The following is a 15,038-nucleotide window of genomic DNA, read 5'->3' as shown; positions in this document are numbered from 1 at the left end:
TCTGTCTGTCTTTGCCTGTCCACTTAATGTCTGTAAAAGTCCCCCTGTTGTTGGTCCTTATCTTCTGGCTTGTCTATTTCTCTCTCAGTCTGTGAATCCCTTTCTTTCTTTTTCTCATTTTTTCCCTCCATGTTCATTTTTCATTTCCTTTCTAATCTCTGCCTCTCTTTACTAGTTTTTAAACGTATTGACAATTAGGCAGTATTCCCTATTCTTGATTTTAAAAATAGATGAGAAAAATATTTGGGGCTTGTCTAAAAGAAAATAAAATGGTTTCTCGTGCTTTTTTTCCTTTTTTAAATTGAGGTATAACATAAAACATTATGTTAGTTTTGGGTGTACAACATAATGACTCGATATCTGTATGCATTGCAAAACAAACGCCACAAGTCTACTTAAACATCCATCAAAAAAAATTTTTTTAATTCAAGTTAGATAACATACAGTGTCATCTTGGCTTCAGGAATAGAACCCAGTGATTCATCTCTTACGTATGACACCCAGTGCTCATCCCAAAAAGTGCCCTCTTGAATGCCCATCACCCATTTAACCCATCCCCTCCAGCAACCCTCAGTTTGTTCTCTGTGTTTAAGAGTCTCTTACAGTTTGCCTCCCTCTCTGTTTTTATTTTGTTTTTCCCTCCCCCTATGTTCATCTGTTGAGTTTTTCAAATTCCACATACGAGTGAAATCATATGATATCTGTCTTTCTCGGACTTATTTTGCTTAGTATAATATACTCTAGTTCCATCCATATTGTTGCAAATGGCAAGATTTCATTCTTTTTCATTGCCCTACAATACAGCAATTGCACCACTAAGAATTTATCCAAAGGATACAAAAATGCTTATTCAAAGTGTCACATGCACCCCCATGTTTAGCACTATCAACAATAGCCAAATTATGGAAAGAGCTCAAATATTCATCCACTGATGAATAGATAAAGAAGATGTGGTATATATGTACAATGGACAAATGGTTTTTCACTTGACTTACTTTCTTCCTTCAAAGTAGTAGCTCTCTTAGCATGTTTATTTAGGATGTATATTAATCATTCTAATAGGTAGCTATACTGCATATTTACTGAAGATGATTTCCAAAAAATTCTCAGCAGTTTTGTAGCTAGGAATTTTACTCATTCTCATGGCTTCTTTGCTAGTAGGATAAAGAAAATTGTACAATGCCCTGATTTTTAGTAAAGGTCACATGGTTTAGGGAGTTTCAAAATGTTGCTCAACAGGTGTATTGCAGACCCCTTGCTAGTGCTCAGTTTTTATTTAGTAAATTTAAAGTTATTCCAATTGGATTCTGGCATTAAATACGGATTTTATAGGTCTTGTTAAAGTCTTACATCTGGAGGACATCTTAGAGACAATATACGCTACAGTCCCTTATTTTACTGGCTGGGAACTGAGACCCAGAGAGACCAAGTGACTTCCAAGAGTGGCCTCTTAAGTTAGAAATGGGCTTAGAACTAGAACCTTAGTTTAATGACTACCAGTTCAGTACTTTCTGTACAATTTCTGTAAATAAAGGGTGATTATATGTTACATGATGTGAGAAGAGGGTAGTCTCTCACATCAGTATAACCTGCATCGTGAATTGTTTTTCCAGGGTGCCCGATCCTCTCACACTCTTTGACCCAGCAAGTCTAGAACGTGAAAACATTATAAGGACAGCTGGTTAGATTACGAGGTATGGAAGAAGATTTAATCTGCTTTCATATAGGAATGCAGCTAAAGTAGTCCCTCTTTTCTGAAGGCGATATGTTCCAAGACCCCCGATGGATGCCTGAAACCACAGGTAGTATGGAATCCTATATATATATTCTATGTTCTTTCCTATACATACATGCCTATGGTAAAGTTCCATTTTTAAATTAAGCACAGTAAGAGATTAACAACAATAACTAATAATAAAATAGAACAATTATAACAATGTACTGTCATAAAAGTAACATGAATGCAATATGGTCTCTCTCAAAATATCTCATACTGTATTCACCCTTCTTTCTGTGATAATGTGAGATGACAAAAATGCCTACTTTCATAAGATGAACTGAGGTGAATGATATATGGTTGTGACATTGGTCTTCTGATGGTATGTCAGAAGGAAGATCATCTGCTTCCAGGTAACCGTGGGCAACTGAAACAGAGAAAAGCCAAAACCACAGATGGGGAGGTGGGAGGACTAGTGTAATGGTAACTTACTAAGAACAAGTCAGGATACCCATGCAGGGGAATTTCAAAGTAAGAAACTCCCTGTAATGAAGCAGGAAAAATACTGGAATGATTTTCTAAAACAGCATGTGAAAGGGAATGGATGTCCATTCTTTCCTTCATCTTCAACGATCTAATGTATTTGTTGGCTTAATAGAGTCCCTGTCATTTTTGTTCTGTTTCATTGATAAGTTCCCAAAGAGCATGTCACTTGCTTTAATTAATGATGAAGTGTAAATGGATACACATGCCACATTCTTACTGTGGCTAACGTACCTTGATAATAACAGTGATGAGGAAGATAATAACATACATGTCCTAAATACTCATTTCATTAATTTAACCCTAATGCCTTCTGCTTTCCAAAACCAACTTTAGGAAATATGTTTGGTTTTTCAACTCCTAAATGGATGACCTATATTTTAAGACATTAGTAGCCTTATTTCATATTAGCTATTTCTCTCACGTATTTTTAAAATTATTAGCCTTATTTACTTTTATGCTTAAAATACCCTTTTTATGACACACAATTTTATTGAAGGGACACACTATCAACAACTCATTGTAGGTTGGAATTAGAAGTACTGATGACAAACCACTGTCCCTCATTCTGTGTTTCTAATGACAAAAATAAACAAGTAAATATTAGAAATGTCACTTTGGTGAGGTTATTAACAACCTTAAATTATAGGGAGGTTCCTCTAAAGGGGGAAAAGGATGATAAAACACGTCTACTTGACATGGTTTCATAGTTTAAGCAAACAGCATAGCAAAAAAAAAAAAAAAAAGAAAAAGTCCCACCCAGCAGGAAATGGTAAGAACAGCCTTAAACCATTCCAGAGAAATAGACTGTTTCAATAAAAAGTTAGGGGGAAAAAATCAGCCCACAATATCAATTGAATTTTGACTGAGACTGTCAAAGATTTGGGCTGAGAAAACACAATGTTGGGGAAACTAACATTCTTATAGAGCATTGGAAATGCAGCCTGTAGGAAAAATAATGGCGGGTAATGCACAAAAATAAGTTACAGATACAGATCATATGTTGTAACTCAGTCTTTCTTTCCTCATATTAAGCTTTAAGTATAACATTGAACAATGTCACAATGTAGCTTTATTCCAATATTATTAAAATGTACTCACTGAGAACATACACTTCCAGATCTCTACACTTCATATCTAATTCATGCTGTGAACTAATAAAATGATTTCTACAAAAATATTTCCCGACATCCTGAAGAAAGTTCTTAACTTGTTAGTAGCTTTTCCCTAACTATAGTATCAAATAACAACCAAAAGACATGAGTGGTTTGTAGTCATAGGAGTTAACATAATGGAAAGAACTGGGGATTTCAAAGTCAGTTTAAATATTTATATCCTAGCTGCTAGTAATGACCTTGGTTAGATTATATATCTTTCCTGAGCCTCCACTTTCCCTATTTGTAAAATGGGGCTAATGATAATTACCTTATTGGGTCACCTTTACCATTTAAGCAAGATTACATATATCTTGGCTTAGTGTGTTATAGGTGTTCAATTAATGCTTGTTTCTTCCATTTTTATGATTAGGATAGAATCTGAATTAAAACCTGGGTATCTTAGAATGTAGGACAGTGTTCTTTTCCCACAGATTACACCAATTGCTGTGGTAAACTGGAGGGCCTCCCTGAGAAGGCTGGGGAATAAAGGTTTATATAAGAAAAAAAGAAATGTTAATCAATTTTAGAATGTTTAGATGGGCAGTATGATAAGAAGACCACGTACAAATCAAGTATGGAAATGCTGCTTCAGATTTTTGTGTCTCCAATACTGAACGTATCATAAGATTCCTGGTAGAAACACAAACACTCTAACACACTGTGTCATGTTCCACATTACTTAAAGATGTTTTCTTATAAATTTCACATTTTCTCTATGAAGCCTGGTATTTTTTTTTTCCTGATTCTTAATGACTTGATTCTCATAATGTATAATGTTGAGACATCTATTTTACAAAACATATCAGTAATAGTAGAGGACAAGTAAGCATTTGTATAGAATACCGCCACCTTTTGGTTAAACTTTAACAAGAAAGATTCCAGTGAGCTGTCTGGAAACAGGTTTTTACAAAATCCAGAATGGGCTAGGCAAGAGCCATCTCAAATACATTTACTTCTATCTAACAACTCCATTGGTGGTTGGATGTAGTATTAATTGTCAAGTCAAAGGATTTTCCTCTCTTATTTTGTATTTACTTAGTCTCTAGAGGGTGCTCTCAAAATTCCACCATTTTGGCAGCAATGGGTTCATTTAAATTCTTGATCGTTGTCCTGTGATATGAAAGGCAGTCATTGAAGATGGCGCCTCTTACTCAAGAGGTCATGTTTTGAGAAGGCCGAAATATCCTAAACAGCCAACTAAAGCTTCACCATACTTACTGCACGCTGTCACTCACACATTCCCATGTGAGATTTGTATTTTCATTTTCTTTCTAGGCCCATCTTTAAGTGTTTGGATTTACATTTACTATATTCTTTTTATAGAATAGGTAAGTTAAATACATGAAAAAGCACAGCTTGATTGAAACAAGGATGCTCTGGAAATATATATATGTATTTTATGTATGTATTTTTCCCCCCTAACGGTTAACTCATCCTCTAGGGTAGAAAACAAGCATTGCCTTACCAAAAGAAAAGGAGGCTGACTCTTACTTCCATTCTTTCATCTACCCAATCTTAGAAATTCCATGTACTCCAGAGGTGCATTTGTGGCTCTTGATTTTGGGTCAGGTCATGATCTCACAGTTCGTGAGTTCGAGCCCCACATCGGACTCTGCGCTGACAGTGCAAAGCCTGCCTAGAATTCTCTCTTTCCCTCTCTCTCTGCCCCTCCCATGCTCTCTTGCTCTCAAAATAAATAAATAAACTTCAAAAAACAGTTAAAAAAATTCCATGTACTCCAAAGATTTCAGTCCTCCTATTTATTCATCCTGCAACTCTATTTTAATCTATCCCTTGAATTCAAATTCCAAGTCCATATTGTTAATTTTGACAAGACAGAGACCCAAAGTATCCAAACTGAATGCTTCTTTTACTGAAATAATTGTCCCACCAAACTGTCCTGAAATCACTCTTGATTTTTCCTTCTTCCTTCCCCCCCCCCACATCCTGTCAGTTATATAATCCTATTACTTGTTTAATTCAGTCAGTCCTTAAATAGTTCCTGGGTGTACACTTGTGCCCCCTGAGGTAAAATCTGCTCCAGGCACAGGCCTGGGAGCAAAGGATATCAGGAAAAGTCCCTGTCCCCAGGGTCACAGTGAATAATTTGAAGTTTTTATTTAATGACTTTCATATCCAACAATTTCTTTCCATTGCCACTGCCAATATTTTAATCCAATTGATCATCTTGTCAAGATCAGACATTGCACGAGTTTCCTAGCTGCTGTCTGTCTGCTTCTATTCTCCCTGCTTACTCCCTGCTGGGGGGTAAGCTCTATCTAACCACTGTATTCACTACCAAGAGAAAAATCTTCCTGAACCCTGCTTTGTAATGTTGCTCCTTTGCTCATATGTCTTTAAAGGCTGCTATTGCTGGCAGAATCATGTTCAAACCTATTAGCCTGTTTTTCTCAAAGATCTCTGTAATCCTCCACTCCTCTTGTTCAGCCTTATTTCCCATCATAGGAAAACTTGATCCTCAGATTCCCTCAGTCAGAATCACATAGACGTCGTATTAGAAATATAGATTTCTTGTCCACCAGTGAATCAGTTTCTTGTGCTGCATCTAAAAAATTGGAAAAGCATGAATTTAGCAAAGTTGCAGGATACAAAATCAATGTACAGAAATCAGTTGCATTCTTATACACTAATAATGAAGCAACAGAAAGACAAATAAAGAAACTGATCCCATTCACAATTGCACCCAGAAGCATAAAATACCTAGGAATAAATCTAACCAAAGATGTAAAAGATCTGTATGCTGAAAACTATAAAAAGCTTATGAAGGAAATTGAAGAAGATATAAAGAAATGGAAAAACATTCCCTGCTCATGGATTGGAAGAATAAATATTGTCAAAATGTCAATACTACCCAAAGCTATCTACACATTCACTGGAATCCCAATCAAAATTGCACCAGCATTCTTCTCGAAGCTAGAACAAGCAATCCTAAAATTCATGTGGAACCACAAAAGGCCCCGAATAGCCAAAGTAATTTTGAAGAAGAAGACCAAAGCAGGAGACATCACAATCCCAGATTTTAGCCTCTATTACAAAGCTGTAGTCATCAAGACAGCATGGTATTGGCACAAAAACAGACACATAGACCAATGGAATAGAATAGAAACCCCAGAACTAGACCCACAAACGTATGACCAACTAATCTTTGACAAAGCAGGAAAGAACATCCAATGGAAAAAAGACAGTCTCTTTAACAAATGGTGCTGGGAGAACTGGACAGCAACATGTAGAAGATTGAAACTAGACCACTTTCTCACACCATTCACAAAAATAAACTCAAAATGGATAAAGGACCTGAATGTGAGACAGGAAACCATCAAAACCCTAGAGGAGAAAGCAGGAAAAGACCTCTCTGACCTCAGCTGCAGCAATTTCTTACTTGACACATCCCCAAAGGCAAGGGAATTAAAAGCAAAAATGAACTACTGGGACCTTATGAAGATAAAAAGCTTCTGCACAGCAAAAGAAACAATCAACAAAACTAAAAGGCACCCAACGGAATGGGAAAAGACATTTGCAAATGACATATCGGACAAAGGGCTAGTATCTAAAATCTATAAAGAGCTCACCAAACTCCACACCCGAAAAACAAATAACCCAGTGAAGAAATGGGCAGAAAACATGAATAGACACTTCTCTAAAGAAGACATCCGGATGGCCAACAGGCACATGAAAAGATGCTCAACGTCTCTCCTCATCAGGGAAATACAAATCAAAAGCACACTCAGATATCACCTCATGCCAGTCAGAGTGGCCGAAATGAACAAATCAGGAGACTATAGATGCTGGAGAGGATGTGGAGAAATGGGAACCCTCTTGCACTGTTGGTGGGAATGAAAATTGGTGCAGCCACTCTGGAAAGCAGTGTGGAAGTTCCTCAAAAAATTAAAAATAGACCTACCCTATGACCCAGCAATAGCACTGCTAGGTATTTACCCAAGGGATACAAGAGTACTGGTGCATAGGGGCACTTGTACCCCAATGTTTATAGCAGCACGCTCAACAACAGCCAAATTATGGAAAGAGCCTAAATGTCCATCAACTGATGAATGGATAAAGAAATTGTGGTTTATATACACAATGGAGTACTACGTGGCAATGAGAAAGAATGAAATATGGCCCTTTGTAGCAACGTGGATGGAACTGGAGAGTGTGATGCTAAGTGAAATAAGCCATACAAAGAAAGACAGATACCATATGTTTTCACTCTTATGTGGATCCTGAGAAACTTAACAGAAACCCATGGGGGAGGGGAAGGAAAAAAAAAAAGAGGTTAGAGTGGAAGAGAGCCAAAGCATAAGAGACTCTTAAAAACTGAGAAGAAACTGAGGGTTGATGGGGGATGGGAGGGAGGGGAGGGTGGGTGATGGGTATTGAGGAGGGCACCTTTTGGGATGAGCACTGGGTGTTGTATGGAAACCAATTTGACAATAAACCTCATATATTGAATAAATAAATAAATAAATAAATAAATAAATAAATAAATAATTGGAAAAGCAATCCCAACATCCAGGAGCTGCCCTGACCTTCACAGGTAGGGCCATGGTATTCTGTTGAGCCCCAGCAACTTCACAGAACACCAACATCAGACAAGACCACTTACTTGGTACCCATGATAACCAATCTGTAATCACGTGTTAGCACAGACTAATACAGGAGCAGTGCCCAAACCACAAAAGTGCCCAAATACCCCCTATCCTGAATGGTATGATTGATTGCTGCTTCTTTACTAATTGCAGTTATAGCATTACTTTGTTTCTTCCATTTTCTAGGTAAGACTTATTAAGATCCCCAGTCATGGAATTACCCTGCTTCTTGACAGCATCTAACGTAGAGCAAAGCCCTGTTTCCTTGAACCCACCCCAAATTAATAGCATTAGCCTAAATATTATAGTAAGTCTTTTCTATTGCCCTCTTACTAAGATACTGCATAGTTGTCCCTTTTTGCAATGAAGCAACAAACCTAGCCTTCTTCAACTGCAGGTGTGTTCCTGGTGGTCTTTGGCTGGAGGATATTGACAGATCACATGAATTCGGAGGACACTGACAGATCACATGAATTCTCATTTTATTGAGCTCAAGTGAATCCAAAGTTGAGATCACAAACCACTATCACAATCAAACTGTTCTCAATTTTTTCCTGTAAACAAATCATATGCACTATTACTTATCTAAAGCCTTTCTATTTTCAAAGTTAACTTATGACCCACTTTATCACTGAGGGATCCTTGACCCTGCCATCCCACATTCTCTCTTCTTTCACTGAACTCATACCAGTGACACCCATTTGGTACCAAATACAACATATCATATTGCTCCTTGTCCTTTAACATTGTATGGCCTTCCTCTGCTTAAAAGCTATGTCTCTTCACCATCCACCTTTCCAGAGAAAGACCAATTCTACTGGTCATTAACAGAAGAATCTTCCTGCTTTTCAATGTTGCTTCTTGTTCACACAACTTTAATGACTGCTGTTTCTAGAAGAATGCAGTTCAAATATTTCAGCCTGTTATGAATGAACAAGCTGGGACTGTTCAATATCAGGCCCTTCAAAGCAAAAGATAGAGAGTGAGTTCCAGGAATGTCAGGTTTCTGCTAGGGCCAACCTGGAAAGCAGCCCCCAGAGAGGCTTCAGAAGCCAAAAAGGAGAGGTAAAAGGCGTTGCTGAGTATGCAGGAAGAAGGTAATAAATAAATGAAGAAATGAATGAAAAGTAATTAATGGATCTTGTGCTCCTAGGAGAATTATTTATCACCAGACATGTTTAAACAGCCCTACAGTGTGATTTTATTTCTTTTCAATGTTTTTTCTATCTTTTTAGAGAAAGAATGCATATGATAACAGGTCTTTTTTTTTGGAAAACCCTTTTTACTTCCATATATTTATTCCTTTATTCATTACACTTTCCATGTGTAAGGCACTGTGCTAGGGACTAGTGATACAAAATTAATCAAGAAAGACAGGTCCATGCTCTCATTAAAATCTCATGATTTATTGGATGGAAATGGACAATTAAATATTAAATTACTCTAAATTATGCTGGAGTACAAGGGACTATTGAACTACATGGGATAGACTCTTGGAAGAAACAACTTTGAATGGACACTTAACAGACTAGAAAGAATTAGTCATTTTATAGAATTGTAATGAATCATTTAATATATGTGTGAAGGTCTTTTTAAAATACACTATAAGTCCACTTGCTCAAATGAAAATTTTTTAGCTATCAAGGTTTAAGAGGTTATTTTCCAAGGTCTTACTACCCGTCAATATGCTCTGACAACTGTTAGTTGCCTACTTTTCAGATACTGCATTTTTGTGTCTCCAGCATTTGTGTTATTTATCTATATCCTTTATATGAGTACATATTTCTGTTCTGAAGAGCATTCTGTGTTGAAAAATCTTATGGAAATTTCTTTGGTACAAGATACCACTCACAGCATATTGTCAGATCAAAAAATGGATTCTTCACTGGGAAATAGCATGACACACCATGGGTACTATCTTTAATCGTTCTTGGGAACTGTCACTGTTTATGTGTATTATTGTTTAATTAATTTTTCCCTAATAATACTGTACAGATGACATGGGTAGCAAATGACAGAAATGACATGTCTATCTTATCAATGACAGCATAGTCTCCCAATACCTAGCACCATTACTTGTACCACATCACAATGCCCATAATATAAAGAAAATGTAAAATGCACCTTTGCAAAAATTGGAGAGAATGTAACCAATAGCATAGAGAGGCAGAAGAGGGTAGGAAAACAAAATAACCCAGAGAGATTTGAATGTCACTAGAGACAAGATGGTGGCATTTCAAATGATACATGTATAGTGATCCAAAATTCTTGTGGTTTCAGAGAAGGTACACAGAAATATGTCCACACGTACTCACATTTCAAGTAAGAACTTGTGGTTAGAGGAGGATTATTGTATGAGACATGATCCTTTCCTTAAGCAACTTACAGTCTAGCTGAGGAGACAAGGCTCAAGAACAAGAAACAACCTGGTAGCAATTAAGTGCTAGGCATGAGGTGCTGAGAGTCTGAGCCTGATGGAGGCAGAGAGAATGGTGAGGAGGAAGAACATTCATTTAAAATTTAGAGTGATACCCTTTTATATGCTTGCCCAGGTCAACTTTTCCCTTTAGAAATATAAGCTCCTACAGGGTAGCAATCATGCCTATTTAATTGACTAAACTCTGATAACTAGGACAACTTCCACATCAAATGTCATATAGTCTCCCAGTCTATGGGGTAATTCCAGCTTCTCTATAGCTGCCCGCCCCCCTCAATTAAGGTCATTCACCTGCATCCTTTACTAATCTTTGAGGTTAAACCTTTATGTACCGAGTTTTCCAAAGTGTGCCAATTTTGCTGGCCCTCCAATCCTTCAGTCTTGACATGCTGACTATCAAGACCTGTGGCATATATTTTCTTCTTTTAACTGACTACTTAAATGTGATATATTCCTATCTCGTCCTCTTGCTGAAATGAACTCCTGGCCCTATCCTTTCCAGGATAGAGTGTGTGTTATGACTCCTGCTTCCTTGTGCTAGTTATCTGTTGCTGCACAACAAATTACCTCAAATTTTAGTGACTTAAAACAATGAACATCTATTATCTTGTAAAGTTTCTCAAGATCAGGAATCTAGGAGCTGCTTAGCTGAGTAGTTCCAGTTCAGTCTCCCATGAGGCTGCAGTCAGACTGTCAGCTGGGGCTATAGTCATCTAAAGGCTTGAATGGGGCTGGAATATCCACTTCCAAGCTCATTCACATGGCAAGAGGCCTTAGCTCCTCTCCACATGTGCCTCACCATAGGGTTGCTCATGCTACTATGGCTAGCTCCCCAGAGTGAATGATCTTAGAGAGAAAGAGGGAAGGAGGGAGGGGAGAGAGAGAGAGTAAAAGAGACACTACACTGTCCTTTATGATGTACATTGTTAGTTATACCTCATTCTGCTCATTAAAGCAAGTCACTAAGTCTAGCCCACACTTCACGGGAAGAGACTACATGAGGATGAGAATACCAAGAGTTAGGGACCATGTTCTAGAGTCTACCTACTAAACCCTTTTATAAGGTGACTTCTCAGTTCTTCATTTGAAGTACTTACCTTAGTTTTCTCATATATTTATTAACTTCCTATGGAGTTAAAGTGAATTTTAATGTGTTTGCTCATGAAGTTATAAAAAAATAACATTTTATACATTAGCTTCAAAATAAGAGTTCCCCTTTCTCCTACTGACAGATTTTACCTTTTTGATAATGAAAACATACTTCTCTTTTCCCGCCAATATTGTCTTCCACTGAAGGCTGTAGGCTACCATTTCTTGTTTGTTTGTTTTTTTAATGTTTATTTATTTTTGAAGGAAAGACAAGAGTGTGAGCAGGGGAGGGGGAGAGAGAGAGCAGGAGACACAGAATCTGATGCAGGCTCCAAGCTCCAAGCTGTCAGCACAGAGCCCAATGCAGGGCTTGAACCCATGAGTCTTGAGATCACGACCTGAGCTGAAGTCAGACGCTTAACAAATTGAGCCACCCAGGTACCCCACATTTCTTGTTTATTTTGATTTGTAAGTCTGTTGGGATAAAAGCACAGAGCATTCCTTAAACTCACAATGTCAAGACACAAATAGAGAGAATTCTTTCTCTTCCTTACTGCCAACTGAAAATATTCATATCCAAATGCTTTGCCACTCAGTCAATAAGCCAAACCGAATTCATTGTAAAAGTGAGCATTTGCCAAACATCTTCTTCATCTACTTATATGAAATAAATAAATAACTGTATTAATGTGACCACTGGTTTATTTCATAAATAATTGAAATAATTCAGGGCTTCAGTCTTCAGGGTTTAGAGGAAGCAAGAATTCAACAACGAAAACATAAGCTGCCATGGCTTGACTCTGGGCAAGATTCTTTTAAGCCGGATATAAATTGGGAATTAGAAGTCTATGTCATGGTCTCTGTCATGCAGGAGTTTACAGTTGGTGAACATGTTAGAGGTTGGATCCTGAAAACATACCCATTGTTACTAAGAAGGCAAAAACTGGTCTGATAGCCCCCTTCTTGCCTTTAAGGAAGCAGCAGAGATTTTCTTTTCATAAATGCATGCCTACATTGTCAGCACTGAAAAGACTGTCTGAAGAAGGAATGATGCTAGAATACCCATGGTGGGCTACTTGGGCTGAACTCTCTTACATTCATTGATTTGTACCTAGATCCTCAGTCATGCGTGTGAACAGAACGAAGACAGGATTGTATTCCAGTCTCAGTTCCACCACAGCTGTGTTAATGTCAGCACAGCTCTGAGCTTAATTTCCTTAAAAATGAAATAGGAATAATGAATACCTCGACTTTCAGATTTGTTTTAATGGCTACACCGTGTTAAAATACTAGTGAAAGGCCCGGTGCACAGGCACTCAGGAAATGTTGATTCTTCTTCCTTTTAAATCCTATCAAAATGTGCTGAAAATAACTGCCAGGGCATTTTTCATACAGCTATTGCCTCATTTTCTGGCTCTGCTTGTGGCTCTGGGTGTGGAGGGAAGCTTTTTTACCTTCTGCATGCAGGACATTATATTGTTAACTATATTCTGAACACTTAAGAGAGAACTGAGCTGAATATTTAAGTACTCCCTGAAGTCAATGCCTGATTTAGGAAATTATGTATATTAGAATGTTATGCTGCAACATGATACATTAAGTCCCAATGAAGCTGTGGTTCCCAATTCAGACTGTATTAAGTTTCTCTGCTTAAATTTTATTATAGTGTAGATCATCGATATCAAGTGAATCAAGCCAACTACGAAAGCATCACTAATAAGAGAAAAACATTTTAATGTATCAAGAAACCACTTTGAAATTTTTCGTGAAATACGCCATTTATTTCAGAGACATTTGCTGAAAAGTTGCTAATATTTAGTTTGTGTTAATTTATGTTTACCAAATGCTTTGCAATCACCTTTATTTCCCATCTCCAAAGACTTTTGGATAAAGGATCAAACCAAACCACTAACTTGGAGATGCGATTTTGCTAAGGTCAAAGGCTCCGTTACACCACACTCTAATTGAAAATTGAGGATAACTGGGTCTACAATATTTTGTAGAGGTCCTTCTACAATCAAAATAGCCAAGCTATAGCCTTAAATCTTTTTCTCACTCTGTCTCCCATAGTTGAAAACTATATTATCTCCCAAACCTCCTTCACTTTGTCCACAGAGCCAGTAAGAAGAGTCAGCACACTGCCCTTTCTATTCTTCCAAGCCACTCGACTCTTTCAACCTTTACTCAACTGCTTTTCTTACTAGAAAAGTGATCCTCTTCTTGTTATATCATAACGGTTTCCTTGTCACATCCATGCTTGATGTATTTTTAAACAATATCCCAATCATGCTCAGTATTCTTCATCTCACACTACCCAGATTCACAAAGGATTGACATACAAATCATAGTTTAGTTTTTTAGGTTTTTTAAAATGTTTTATTTATTTTTGAGAGAGAGAGCATGAGTGGGGGTGAGAGAGAGAGGTGGGGGGGGAGACAGAGGATCTGAAACAGGCCCTGTGCTGACAGCAGGGAGCCCGATGTGGGGCTCGAACTCACAAACCATGAGATCATGGCCTGAGCCAAAGTCAGATGCTCAATCAACTGAGCCACCCAGATGCCTCCAGTTTTTTAGTTTGTAAATTTACAATGATAAACGTGACTTTGAAGAGAAGACAATTACTCATGTTGAAAATGGGTCCGTTTTATCACTGTAGACCAATTTATGAGAAAGCCTCAGGAGAATCAGAGGTTGTTTGGTAAACATAGAAGCAGAGTAAATAAAGTTAGTTAGATGATTCCCAGTTAATGTCTTTAAGTTATGATTGCCTGATGCCTCCTTCACAAAAGACCATGTTGATAGACAGACTAGATATTTGACTAGTTTATAGGAGACAATGCTTTGCAACTATATTGAAGGCACACAAATCTTCCATAGTGCTTAAAAAAAATTTTTTTTAATGTTTATTTATTTTTGAGAGAGAGAGAAAGACAGAGTGTGAACAGGGGAGGGGCAGAGGGAGAGGGAGACACAGAATCCAAAGCAGACTCCAGGCTCTGAGCTGTCAGCACAGAGCCCGATGTGGGGCCCAAATTCACAAACCTTAGCCGAAGCCAGACGCTTAACCGACTGAGCCACCCAGGTGCCCTTTGTCTTCCTCTTAATAGGCCCTGTGCAGACTCGAAAACATGGGATATATTCTGTAACTATAGCCTGTCTTTTCTTTACTAAAACACAACATGGTTTATTACACTTAGACATTCTTTCTTGCAGTCATCTTGATAAATCTTCGGCATTCTTGTATCACCTTAAATATCAATTTGCAAATAACTACATCTATTGATTGTTATACCATGTTATTTTTCCAAAATTAACCATGAAAGAGTGTTTAGACACCTATTGTGTCCCACCTCACTTTCTCTCGAAGTACTTCTAGCTAGCCTAGGTGTTATTATGACAACCAGGCATACACAAATATAACGGGACAGCTCCTTGCCTCTAATGCAATTTCTTGCTTTCTACATCAGGGACTTCTGGCTGTAGTACCT

Source organism: Lynx rufus, unplaced genomic scaffold, assembly GCF_022079265.1.
Source record: "Lynx rufus isolate CCGP_SWC_20201006 ecotype Redwood Valley unplaced genomic scaffold, mLynRuf1.p SCAF_12, whole genome shotgun sequence".
Taxonomy (NCBI): domain Eukaryota; kingdom Metazoa; phylum Chordata; class Mammalia; order Carnivora; family Felidae; genus Lynx; species Lynx rufus.
The sequence above is the reverse complement of the archived record's forward strand: the minus strand, read 5'-3'. Positions refer to the sequence as shown.